Source organism: Anoplolepis gracilipes, chromosome 2, assembly GCF_047496725.1.
Source record: "Anoplolepis gracilipes chromosome 2, ASM4749672v1, whole genome shotgun sequence".
In the NCBI taxonomy this organism is placed as follows: domain Eukaryota; kingdom Metazoa; phylum Arthropoda; class Insecta; order Hymenoptera; family Formicidae; genus Anoplolepis; species Anoplolepis gracilipes.
In genome coordinates, this window is record NC_132971.1 from 1181943 (window position 1) to 1196542 (window position 14600).

The 14600-nt window shown below is 32.9% G+C and overlaps 1 protein-coding gene across 9 annotated transcripts in view; it reads left to right on the forward strand.

The window, feature by feature from the left end:
* LOC140676548 (nephrin) overlaps positions 1–14600 on the forward strand; it is a 240444-nt gene that overhangs the window by 63001 nt on the left and 162843 nt on the right. Inside the window, exons 1-2 of one of the 9 annotated variants that reach the window (XM_072911706.1) lie at positions 4087–4101; positions 4784–5214. The exons of 7 other annotated variants lie outside the window; for them this stretch is intronic. The gene's annotated coding sequence lies outside the window, so the exon portion shown is untranslated. Of the gene's footprint in view, positions 1–4086; positions 4102–4783; positions 5215–14600 lie in introns of those variants that run through there. One more of the 9 variants, XM_072911705.1, reaches the window with a different exon arrangement.

Consider the following 14600-nt stretch of genomic DNA (forward strand, 5'->3'; position numbering starts at 1 on the left):
TTACTCTGTCGTTGGATATCTTTGAAAGATTGCTCGAGAGAAAGAGATACAGCTGTTTACAGCTGTTAAATAAATTTTAGATTCATTCACTTTCTATGAAAAATAATATATAATAATATACAGTATAAAAAGTTATATAAATTTATATAGATTGAAGGATTTTATTTTCTACGAAATTCACAATATATGACATGTATAATTTGATATTGATTTTTTTATATTTAAAACATTTTTTTAATAATTGTTGAGTTGGTGTCTTTTTGATTTTTACAGTGTATTATCTACGTTCTATGTCGTTAAAAAAAAATTATAGAATTATAATTCAGGCTAGTGAATACATTAAATATACATATTTGTAGATGCACGATTGCATATGCAGTGCTATATCGTGAAATATTTTTCACGTTGAATAAATCGACAATGTAAAATAGACATTCTGTATATTATTCAAGAAACTCTCTTGACAAGTAAAAGAAACGCAGAAATAATGTTTATAAAAATTTGTTATAAAAATATTTTTACGAAGCCGAGAGACAATCGAATCAACATTTTACAGTAGATATTTTGATATCACTTTGATCAAAGAAAATGACGAGTTGTAATGCACGAAACAATTTTAAACTGGATTTATGAAATAGTTGAAGGTTCGGACGCAGGAACGCGGAAAGTCCATTCCTTCGGATGTCACGAAGAAGTAGTGGAATCCTCCAAGGCGCTATGAAATTTTATCATGTATCTTGCTTATATTTCATCGGAGATTTCACTTTATCATTTACGAAGAAACGACTGACAAAAATGTTGCATTTTCATAGATATATTCACAATATAAGCAATGTAAAATACAAACTTCCAGACTCTGTGTTCAGAGTTCGATTTTAATGTTTTTTACTTATATCGTTTTATTTATTTTATAGTGTATGTACATTCTATATTCTCGAATTAATCGACACGCTACTAGTATTCATTATAAACTCTAGTACAAACTACTAAAGACTCTATTACTAACTTGTTTATTAAAGTCGTCTTACAGTTTCTACTCCCTTGGCACGAATATTAGGTCTCGTTGCGTATAAAATACCGAATTCCGAAAGTTTCATTTTCACGGAACGTTCTTATAAAATAAACGCTCTCTCTTCTAATAATCACATATATATTATTATAATGCGCGTAGCATATGTTAAAGCGACACGAATCTTTTACTTTAAAGATTACTCTTCAACTTTTATAATCTCGCAGATGTATGTGCACCATCATGCGGAATCTCTTCTCTCTTTCTCAACGAGCCGGCAGAAATTCAACGAGCTTTATTTTCCCTTGCAAAAATAATACCGTTAAAAATGTGGGAATGTCTGGAATTATTCCAAGTTGTGCGTTTCAAGTTGCGCGCATTTAGCGACTTATAAAGCCGGATGGCGTTGAAATGGCGCGCAGGTTGAGGCAAATAAATTTCTCCCGCCTTACCGCCTCGATCCTACGCGTACCCGGTAAATGGCGAAATGGACCGCGTCGACGACGGTGGCGGGGTTTGAAAAAAAAAAAAGTTACGAGCCTTCGACGGGTGGGTGGACGGTCGCTCCACGAGCGACGATTCGGTTCGCGCGCCGCGACGACGCGAGTTATGTGCGTCGAGGGACGACGAACTGCCGGCCAACGGCGATTTCTCGGTTACGAATGTATTTTCGTTTCGATAACTCGATTTTAGCCCCGGTCAGTTCGAGGAACCCTCGGCGAGCGGGAAAAATAATCCGCGCCGCCTCCGACGTGTTTCGTCCGGCGCTTCATCGACCAGTGTAGAACGATGGGAGTTTCGTTAGTTAAAAATAAAAAAAAAAAAAAAAAAAATGAATGAGAGAAAGGAAGAAAGGGAGGAAAAAAAAAAGAAGAAACAAAGGATTAACGGCGTTTCACCGAACCGCCCTGATACCCGTTTATCTATGCGTCAAACGCACGCGCGCATCTAGTGGCGCGCGCGCGGAATAATGCACTTTCTAACGACGTAAAAAATGGAAAAAATTTTCAAACCGCGAGCACACAGCACGGTCGTTTTGAATGGAACTCGCGTGATTCTCTCGCCGGCGTTCGCCAAAAGAGTTAATTTACAGTCATCTCTCCAAGCGAGATTTACAGCGACGATGCACAGGTCGCTCGGTATATGGATATAATATGCGCTACCGGATTTCATTGAGGTGAAATAGTACTTGGAGAAAAAAAAAATGAAAAAAAAAAAAAAAAATTGAAAACTATTGCGATGAATTTTTTTTTTTTTTTTTTTTTTTTTTTTTTTTATATTAATCGCGTAGTTTTCGTGAGAAAACACGTGCGTTTAGATATTCGAATTCGAATACGATCGGACGACGACAATATTCTTTCGGCGAGCTATCGCAGAGAAAGCGACTTTACACTCGCTTAAGTATAAATGTGTACGGGAGACTTTTGTAGAGAGAACTCGCCCTCTTTATCCTACTCGATATACACGTGCAGGAGAGAAGAAATCAAACGTCTTTCTCGCTTTTTGGCGTGTCATCTCATTTCCGAGCGGATAGAGTGAGTTTTATCCGATTCTCTTCGTTTTCATCGTCAAGAAGAGAGAGAGAGAGAGAGATAGGGATGAGAGGAAGAAAGTAGATAACGATTCTGTCGTAAACTCCACGTTCGTTCTGTTTATCGCCGTGCGAAAAAGTGTGCGAGGTATACGCAAATAAAATGCGTGGCTTGCCTGTGTCACGATGAAGATGCTGAGCTTTTATGACTTTCGCTGCGGGGGATGCACCTGCATCAGGTCGCGGGCTGCGCGCGGTCTTTCCTCGTTTTCTCTTTTTCTGCCCCTCCAATTTCTCGCAAAAATGTAAATGCCGCTTTTACGGGTCGGTTAATAGGCGGATGGATAGCATCCTTTGTTGTAACCTACGATGTACGCTGGACTAAGAAAAATTCTCGGGAAAATCAGATGCACGAGAGCCATAAAAAGCATAGTAGACGCATTCCTTTTACGACATATATAAATGTGATGCAGATTTACCTTGGGAACGTTGCAAAACGGATAGAATGTATTAACCTAAATGTACAAGGCGTATAATAATAACAACAAGCATAATAATTATGATAATAACGATTGAACTAAATTAAGGATTCTGCATAAATAATGTTGAATTTTATTTAGCGAAATGTTTTTTTTTTTTCTTTTATTTAAAATTAACATTTCAAATATAGTAAATAATATTATAATAAGATTATTAAAATCAAATAAAATTGGATGAATGAAAAATAAAAAGTTAGAGAAAAATTGTTTCCGAAATTTTTATTTTAAAGTTAATTTTTACAAAAAATAGGATAAACATATGCTTTAGACTTATAATAAAGCTGTGCATGACTCCAACTAGTTTTAAATTTCAGCACTAAATTTTCATTTGAATATCAACGTCGATTATATATATATATATATGTATCGTCGTAAATGCAAAGAATTTGTTTCGTTTTCAGCAAATATAAAGCAACATTTACTCGTTTATCGCGGCAGCGTAATCAAGAAGAACAACAGGAGAAATTAATCGCGTTCGCGACGAAGGCAAAGAGAGAATCGCTCGACGAAACCAACGTCCGAGCAATAAAAGCACTTGTCTTGTATTAATTTCGTTTACGACGCTCGCGAGCGTCAGTTCGAAATGAAATTTCCCTTCTCGAGCTTGCAGCCGTCACCGCTTTTATTTTTCCGAAAACGCGTGCCGACAATGGCGCGACGTTTTACGTGCCTTTTCCTGGTTTCCTCATATTTTCACGTAACAAGTTTCGCTCGCATGGCGGCGGCTCGCGCCCCTCGTTTGCGCCCCCTTAACTCGACGTAATACCGTTTCTCCGTTTCCGGTAAAAGGTTTATGTAAATCATTCTTCTTCTGAGGAAAATCGGATTTTCGCGGATTACATTGTCGCGTCTACTCCAGCTACTTGCCCGCCCCGCGAACGCCGTCCAGTAATTATTGTGAATGGCTTTAAAGCTCTTTCCGTCGATCTTTACGGGCGATCTTTATCATTCAGTATAAATCATAAACAAAAACTAAAGTTTACTGCGGTATTAAATTATACGGTTTTGCAATAACGAAAATGGTAATAGTAGATTTTATGTCGTGTAATTGAACAATGGTTTGCAATTTAAGCAAACTTTGTGTGAGTGAAATTGACGTCTTATTTTGTGGAAACTCATTAATTGTTGAGAGTTCTAGCCTTATTTCTGATAGATCTAGAGTTCTTGATTAAATAAATAGTTTTGATTATTAAACAAGAAAATGGCTCAATGAGACAAATCAAAATATTAAATTCACGCTGCTTACTTTATCCGCTGATGATTTTTTAAGCATTTTTTACCAGATTTAAACGCTTGAAAAATACAATAGTTTTACAAAAAGTTCTATGCGTAAAAATTAATTAATCGTCCGGATATGTAAGTACCGAGGTGAGGCGCTCATATTTTCACTTGTTTGTAATCAATTAATTCTGCATATATATGGATGGCGTCATTAAAACCTTTACAAATAAATTTATGTACATATCAATACAGTTATATATTTTGTATATATACATATGTGTATAGAAAATGTCTTTGTTCCGATTGTGTATAAATTCATATGTAAAGACATTTATCACCTTTTGTACATACATACTATAAAGATGATAAATTATATATCTGTTCTATTATTTGTTAATGATTTTGTTAATGAATTGTTATGTATTTGTTTACGCCTCAAAATATTTGAATAATTGCAATAGTCGCAACCGGTGATATTTCCAGATTATTCTACAACTTTGTCTCGCCGCCTTGTTTTCATACGCCGTTGTGTATTTCGGCGGCCATTTGCTCGACCGACAAGCATCGCGCATTTTGTAACATTACAAAGGTACTCCTCTGTATCCCGAGTGTCGACAAATACTCGCGAGTGTCAAGGGACGTGTCTAAGGATCGTGAATTCGTCGGAAGAGGTGATTCGGTATTGTGGTAAGAAGGGGCAGGAGGGAAAGAGTGAACCTCGCGCGCGATGTTTGGTGACGTTTCGTGTATCTATAAACGTTATATGTATATATCGAAGTCGGGAGTGCAAAATGTCGCGCGAGTGTTTTGCGAGTGCTTTTGAAAATACATCAACGAAGGATTAGGAGAAAATGAGCAGGCCTGGGATAACATCGGGCTTTGTGGGAGTAATCAGGCAATTTATTACATACGAGGTAATTTATTATAATTTATGTATTATTCGCGAAATTAATTTTTTAGAGCGGTTATTGCATAGCATATTTTATGCATTCTATTTGAGTGTGTATGAAGCTGACCTTTCACTTCGTGGAAACTCATTAATTGTTGAGAGCCGTGGCTTTATTTTTAATAATTCTAAAATTCTTGATAGAAACAAATAATATTCCGGTTATTAAAATAATGACTCGGGAAAAAATCGAAACAGATATGCTGGGTTCACGCTGCGTCTCACTTTGTTTCTCGACGATTTTTTTAGCATCGTCAGATTTTAAGCACTTGAGAGTGCGCAATAGTTGAACAAAAAGTTCTATGCGTAAAAATTATAGACTTGTATTAATCATACAAATTAGATGATCCAACACGCTGGACGTAAATGATTTTGATGATAATATCGGCGATCTAATTTGTTTAATAAATATTTTAACAATTTTTACGCATACCTAGAACTCTGTTCAGAAAGTAATACTAAATATAAATGATTGCAAAACGACATAAAATCTTATTAATCTCATTAATACGAAATCTCATTTAAAGTTGATAGAACAACTAAAATATGATTAGCGTCTCATCTCGTTTGACATCTCAGCCGATTTAATTTATTTAATAAGTATTCTAATAATTTTTACATAATCCTCTCTGGAAATTAAGTCATTACAGACTGACACGAAATCTCAATAAGTCGATAGAACTGTCTAAATACTATTTAAAATACTACCAAAGTCTCATCCACTGTATTCATATATATTTGGCGTTTCGGGCAATCTAAATTTGTCTAATAAATATTCGAATAATTTTTACGTATAAAACTCTCTCTGGAAATTACTAGTAATTACAGAATAACACAAAATATCATTTAAACTCGAAATATTGAAGTATGATCAATGTTTAATTTGGCAATTTAATTTGTTTAATTTTGTAATAATTTTTATGCATATAACTTTTTGTAGATCTATTGTGAAACTCTCAAGCGCTTAAAATCTAGCAAGAAATGCTAAAAAAATCGTCGGCAGAAATTAACTAAATTTTAATTGTTATATTTTATAGAAAATAAGTCGATATTTTGTATATAGGTATATGAAATATTTAAATATATATATAATACATATATAGTAGATCTCGGAAAATGTATGTATAGTATAATTGAAAGAGACAATTGAACAGTAGTTTGCAGTTGATAAAATTTTAATTGTTATGTATACATAGAAATAATTATTTATTGTATAGATATATGATACTTAAATATAATATGAAATACGCAGTATATAAATGTCTAGGGAAATGTAGTATAATCAAAAAGAGACAATGCAAAAATACATTGAAAATATAGAATGTAAAAGTTTTTTTGGAAATTGTTACATAAAAGTTTAATATTTTATTTCGAAAAATTCAGTGGAAAAATTACGTATAAAGTAATTATTTAAATAAATTTTAATAGAGAAGCACATTGTTATTAGTAAAAACAATTAATTGCATTATTTTATGATATATGTGTATGTTTCATACAGTTCATACTTATGATTTTCGTTGAATTTTTTATTATGATGATGATATCGTGCAAACGTTTGTGCGTGTATTCAAAAGTAAAAAAATTCACAAAGAAATGAAAGCTTGGCGTAAAAAGCGTGCAATAATTTCTTTAATATAATATTTTTAAATATATATAATATTGTTAAGAGATAAATTTGATACTGTATAACAAAAGTCATTAGAAATGATGAAGTTCAAATGAACATAATTATGTTATGAATTGTTCAATTTTTAAAATCAAACTTTTCGCAACTTTTTGTTCTACATTTTCGACTTATTTTTATATATTAAAAGTCTTTTTCAATTTACTACGTTTCACATGTTGTATGTAAAATATAATAAAATATGCACATTATTCACAATTGTCAGTAAAAATAATTGATTGCGTTATTTGATGATAAATGTATATGTTTTATAAAGTTTATACTTTACGATTTTCGTTGAATTTTTCATAATGATCATCGTCGATTATTATCGTGTACACGTTCGTGTGTGTATTTAAAAGTAAAAAAATTATAAAGAAATCAAAGCTCGGTGTAAAAAGCGTGCAATAATTACGTGCGGAATCACGCGATGTGCTCGCTCTAACAAGATAGAGTTTTTTATCTCACTTTTTCCATCGAATTGGAATCAAAACGTTCTCATTAACGTATTTAGATGGGTTTTTCAACGCTTAATTTATCAAATTTTACACCTAGTGAAAAGATGATTATAATTAATAACGTTCAATGTGATAATTGAAACTGGCGAATAAATGGGGCAGTATGTGTGAGTATAATGGTGTTTTCTGATAATGAAATATTGACGATTCTCTTGTGTACATACGAAATAATGAGTATTTACATATATTTGTTAGTCATCATTAACTATTAATTTTATCTTCAAAAGATTATTATGTGCGTTGTTTGTCATTTATTCATAAATTTCAATTATTCCATTTGACTTTATACAAAATGAAAAATATGAATGTAATTATAATAATTAAGAATTATATAATTGCATAAACAAGTAAAAAATATTGAAATATTATCAAGATTATTTATAGATTATTTTAGAAAAAAACAATCATATCTATTATAGAAAAAATAATAATAAAAGAGATTATTGATTCAAAAGTTTTGAATGGAAATATTCACAAAAACTGAGAATTTTTTGTTCATACATAGATAGAGTTTAAATAATTTATTGTATTTAATAAAACAAAAAATAAAAAATTAAATTTATTAAATTAACTTAAAAAATTATATATAATAGTATAATTTTTAAATTCTCGTAAATATTAAAATTATTTGTATAGATTGCTTTATAAAAAAATAAATCATTAGTATTTAGAAATAAGCGGATGAAAGGAATCACATTGAACAAAAAATTTATAAATCGAAATATTCACGAATTGAAAATTTTTTTTTTTTTACAAAATCTGTACAGCTTTAGTATGATCGAGGGCTATCAACCGAGTTGCGAGACAATTCAAATTTACAATCACGCGACAGTCGAGTATTAAGTAGATATGAATAATTCTCCAAACTTCACCAACATCCGCTATTGTTAAGATCCACAGTCTCTCGCGGGAATTCTCAATGCTTCCGCAAACACTCTGAAGAAGATATTCTCGAGTCCATTTTCGAGGGTTGAAATCATACGCCACCGTATATGTCGCGAGAAATGATATTTTGGTGTTGTAACATTTTTTTGCGTTATTCCCACCGGTTTGCAGCGACGGATTATTTCGCGGTACACGACGCTACTGTGTCGCGCCTGGCTTGTTTCTTTTCTTTTCTTTTTTGTTGCGAGTTGCTTTTTCATATTTTTATCCTAAAACGAATCGCGTTCCGTGTTTGCCGGGTATCTACATCCGCCGTCGATTACGTGTACCGAATGCATGACGTTGCCCGTCGACGCGATTTTCAGCGAACGATATCGTAATCACGATGTCTTGAGAGTATTGGTTACGCGCGTGGAATGCGTACCCGAAATAACACTCGTAAGTAACGGAATGGATTAAATTGTTGAATAAAAATCGAAGGATCGAAAAGACGAGAGCTGCATACAGAACGTGTACCCATGTGTCTTCCGAATAAAAATACATATACAAATCAAAATCGATTACTATCTCGATTTAAATTTTTTTAAAATAATTTTTCTAAATTTTTAAAAATATACATATAACATAGTATGTAGTGAAATTTGATTTTTAATTAGAATATAAAAAAATTATTTTTTTTTTTTTTTTTTTTTTTTTTTTTTTTTATATTTCAGGCAAACGGAAACACGCTTTTTAAAATTGCAATAAAACAAAAAGGAAAACATATGTAATGATCGAAAAATATATTAACTGCAATATTTAGCCGTCTAAATAATTTATATTAAATATATGGATTTATTCGAATAACATTTTATATTTATTGTAAATGTATAATTTCAAAATAAAGCGGATAGTTATTAAAAATTTGGTTAATATCTCAATTAAGTAAATTGACGTGACTGTAAATGATATATTTATTGTTAGTAACGATAATAAATTATCGTTTTTGCACATATTTGTCTAAATATGATAGTTTTGCAAGTATTAGACATAATCAGTGTATAAGCGGGTAATAACTTACGTCAACACAAACTTGCCACGGCGAGATCGGAGGAGCTGCCAATTAGCAGCGTGATCTACCTACGGGAACCTTCCTGTCGAAAATACTGTAACGAGGGCCGATTTGATGCACGGAGTAATGCGCGAAGTTTCGGAGTAAGGTATCGCCGCCGGTGACAAGTTATTAATTGAAAACTTTGATCCAGTTAGTTATCGAGTACAGCGAGAGAGAGAGAGTCCTATTAGCATAATCTAAGGAACTCTCGTGCCGTCGCCTGCATTCGACGGTTTCAGAGCGCGAACTTTTTAACTACGACGATGCCGCAACTCGAAAAAAAAAAAAAAAAAAAAAAAAAAAAAAAAAAATCAGACACCAAGTGTGAAATTCCTGATAAAGATCTTTTCCCAACTCTGCCTCTTCCTCCGACTACAAATTACGTAAAGAATATTTTAATTCATATTTTATAACGGATATCGGGCAAATTAATCTAATTAACCGATACAGCGCGCTCTCTTTACTTTGGCCTCACACGCGTTGATGAGCAAAGTTGTATGCTTGTGACATACATTACTAAAGTCAAATTTATAATTCAGGTTAATGCGTAACACATGAACTTGCCGACAATTTTAATCTCTTTCGTGGCAACTTTGCTATTATGATGTTAAACAAAAAAGAGGAAAGATAAATCTGATAAACCGCTCGGCTGTGAAAAGTGGCATCTCGCGAAACAGCGCCTGTGTAGAACGATGCCTGCGAACAATGGCTCTGCCTTAAAATAAAACAAAAAAAAAAAAAAAAAAAAAAAAAGAAAAGAAAAGAGAGAAAGAAAAAAACAATTTTTAGCTGCAGTGTTTGCCAACTTTGCGAATTCTTCGTGCGACAACTGTCGGAACAAGTGCATCTCGGATGTGCGCAAAATAATATTCGACGAGAATTAGCTCGTATAAGCGGGAAATTCGAGGAAACGCATCGTTCGCCCGTATCGACTTTACGTTTTCGCCAAAGTTTCCTCGTCTCGATGTTTCGGCAATGAGAATGTAGGCAATGCAAAACAAGATCCGTTATGAGCAATTAGAAGCTCGCCGCGTTTGCTGTGTCGTAACAATTCGATAAATGCCTCCCGCACTATTTGCAAATTAACTCAGGCCAAATGTAATAGATATTAAAAGACTAATTCTGCGAAATGTGATTATTGCGCGTGTGTGTTCGATGAAGGAAAATTTAACGATAGATACCTCTACCATTTAGTACATATGTAATCTTTAGTACGCTATATTAGATTATATTAATTTAAACATTAATATAAAAAATATATTACGCTTGTACTATTATATATAAAAGTTTATTTTCGAAAAATTCAGACAAGACAGAGAAAGGGAGAGAGAGAGAGAGAGAGAGAGAAAAAGTGCGTTTCAACATTCTTTTTAAATATTCGTAACGTTTATATTTTTAGCGCACTTATTGTTAAACTAATTTAAACAAAAAAATTATTTTGAAAAATGTAAAAATATCAATTTTTATTTCATCAAATTTTTATAACTTAATTTACTTTATAATAAATTATCAATTTTTGCATGATTAAACTTTTATGATTTAATTTACTTTCTAAAAAATATTCCAATTATTCCATCATTATGTTACCACGATTTAAATTTGATTGGAATTATAATCTTTTAAAAAAATTATATTATATTTTGATTATTCTCCGCGAACGTGGCGTATATAGAATGAGAATATAGAAGGGAACAAGATTTAGTCTTTCTTGCGTTTCTCGAAGCTGATACCTTAAAGCCTTAAGCGACTGTCTCTTGGCTAAGGACGGAAAGGAAAGGATGGGCGAGAAAATCGAGAAAAAGCCGTCGGTCGGATATATATATAGGTATATATCGTCAGGTAATACCGGCTTCGCAGGCCAAGATCGATGGGAAGCAATTACCAGATTGAATTAATTGAATTAATCGACTTCTCTGGGCTGATGAAGCGGACCTGCCTAGTTCGTGACCCGAGACGGTATTGTTGGGATTTTCGTGAAAACTTTGGCAACCGATGAGGGCTCAAAGAGCTTTGGATGGTTTGTCGTCACTTTTATATTGCATCATTCGCTTAATGGAATTTGCATTTTGTATTATTTAGAATCAATTTATTTTTTTATACCACGCTTGTATATACATATAAACGCAGCAATTCCGTTCTCTTTGTGCTTGATCAATAAAATTAGAAACATAATATACATTAAAATACATTTGTTTAAACCATTTATGTGTATATGATTCAATGTGCAAGGCGTTATTTTATTTGAGATTTTTATAAAAAAATTAATTATAATAAAATTTGTAATTTTATATAAAAACTTGATAACATAAAAATTTAATACAAAATATATTATAGACGTTAGAATATTGTAAACTAGAACATATTGTATTATTAAAAATTGAAAGAAGTAACAAAATGTGTTTTATAAAAAAATTTTATACAATATATTAACATGCAACCAATGGAAAGAGATTTTTATACGTAGAATATGTGTTACTGCTGGTAGTTTATTAACACAGATTTTGAAGTATGCAAAATTGATTAGCAAAAGAGTAAAACAAACAATTTCATATTCGTTTTAAATTTTGTTTATAAATTCAATTTCGAAAGAAAATTGATTTTTGCTTTTTACCAATACACTAACTAGGTAGTAACATAAATCATAACTTTAATTAAAATTAATATACCACGTTTATAAAACATATATTCTTGAATTTTTTTTTTATATAGAATTAGTTCTTTGTTACTTTCTTAATAGTGAATGAAAGTTCTTGCGGTTAGGTTCTTTTGTATTTTGTCATAAATATCCGTAAGAGTCGAAGAGAAATTCTCCAGCTTCTAGAACTATTAAGAAATTGGATAGAAAATATCATGCTCGAGATATATCGATAACATCAACGTGCCCTTATGTTCATTTCAACGAATGAGGTCGTGGTCCGCCGTCGAGTCACTTAATTGACGACGAAGGCGCGAAACGTAAAGTGCGCTCCTTAATTGCCAACATCGGTAATTACGCTACTCTTGCGTGGGCGCGGGGAATCATGGGCATTTGCCCGAGCCCTTCCTAGCGGCTTTTATTCTCTCGGGACCCGAACAGGACCTGATGATAGCGCAGTGGATCGAGAAGCGAAGCTGCACAACTCGACCGACAGTTGAGTCAGTCGAGTGTTAACCCAGATTTCAATAAAGCTCGCTTTAAAACATTTCCCGACACCCCTCCCCCCTGTCGCCCTTTCATTCAACACGGCACGGTTTCGTAACTGACATTTGCACCGTGGCACGTCTAATTGCTCGGATTTCCGACAACGACGACGCCCGTCGTTCGTAGGAGTGATGGTCCCTGGTCTTTTTTTTCTGGTAAACCGACCGATTCACGTCGCCTGTTATTAAGCTCGTTCAATTTTGCGACGAGAATCGACGACTCTTAAGAATGTTTTAAAAGTAGAACTCGTACATTTTACGATCGCAAAAGTTCACCTTAGGTCTTAGGACTTTTCTGCTTTAACGCGAGTTGAATGTAAAGAGTTTTACATATCTTCCGTTCAAACATAAACAAAGAATACACGGAAAATATGAATTGTCGACAAACCTGGATAGTATTTCAAAAAACACTTTATAAAACTCTTAAACAGTACTTATATAAAATGTTAGATTAACGGAAAATAAGAGCACTGCACTTTTTCAAGCAAAACTATATTAAATCAAGTCTAGAGGGAAAAAAATGAAAGTAAAAATTTCGAGTTTTTATTTCATATTAAGAAATAGAAAATAAAAAAAAAAAAATTAATTTTTTGAAAATGCTTATTATGATTTAATTGCGTGAGTTTTATTTTTGCGAAAACAATTCCTGAGAGATCGACTTTAGTTCATTCAAATAAATTTTTTTTACGGTTATTTCGTACAGAAAGAAAACTCCTTAAATACTGCCTATGGCAATTACATTGAGTTATAGCGTCACCGTTCGAGAATGAAAAACCGCGTACGACTGCATTTAACCGCAGAATGAGCCTCGAATGAACTCGTTATTTCCTCATTTCGGCTGATTAAGTGTAATTAAGCTCGCATTGCGAGATCGCCGCGTCTGTGGATTAGACTTGTTTAATCCGTGCCTCGTGTTATATCGCTCTTCTGTCTTATTGTATCATATAAATGAGCATAACGAACACCATTAGAATTTAGTAAAGTTTTAATTTGAAGCTTAGTTGCAAAGATACACGGTAATGTCAGAACTTGGAAAGCTGCGAGAAATAATGATCTCTCTATGATGCTTTAGGAAAACTTTAAATTGTTCGGAGAACTTGCATTAAAATTAATATAAGGAAATCATTACGTCACTTGACTGTCTTGATATTTCAAGATAACGCGCGATCATGAATGAAATTTTTGTAGATGTGAAGGCGATAGCTACGATACTTTCACTCGCGCGATTCTTTGTGTAAACATTTCGATAATATATGACTTATTTATACAAGTAGAGAGAGAGAGAAAGAGAGAGAGAGAAAGTTAATTATATAGCGTTGTAATATATTTTATAGTTTATTATAAATTATGATGTATGAAATATTCTCGTAAAATTTAATCGGCTATCATTTTAATGATTAAAAATTGTATTATTTAAAGTAATTTTTTTTCTCTATGTCATGATATTAAATTATCAGCGCAAATAATTACGCAATCCGCATAATATGCAATTTTATTTAATTAATACATGTGTTGCACGCGCGTAATCACGTCGATCTTTTAATTATCTCTCGAAACGAATACAATATCTTCGCTACGCGCGAAAATTAAATTGGATTTCTATAAGAAAGCCATTGAAATCGTAAAAAGTATAAGAGATATTTCACATAAATTTCTATTAGTTCCTTTTGCAGTTTTCATAAATTTTCTCTTGTAGCAAGATAATTATAAATTCTTGTCGTCGTTAAAAAATCAGACAAAGCATGATTCGTTCACGAGGTTGAAATAATAGTCCATTTTTAAATATGACAGTAGCGGCAGCGAATAATCTAACGACGAATAGCTGGCAGGATAAATTTGCTAGTGTTAACCTAGATTTCAATGAACTGCTGCTTAAGGCAGCTCTTTCGTGTTCCATTCAGCGAAAATGGCCTCGTAACTAATGGCCACTCTTAATTGCTCTGGATTTGTCGTCTTCGACGAAAAACTCGCACGAGCTTCAGACAAACTTGATCTCGTACGATTCTCGGTCAAGT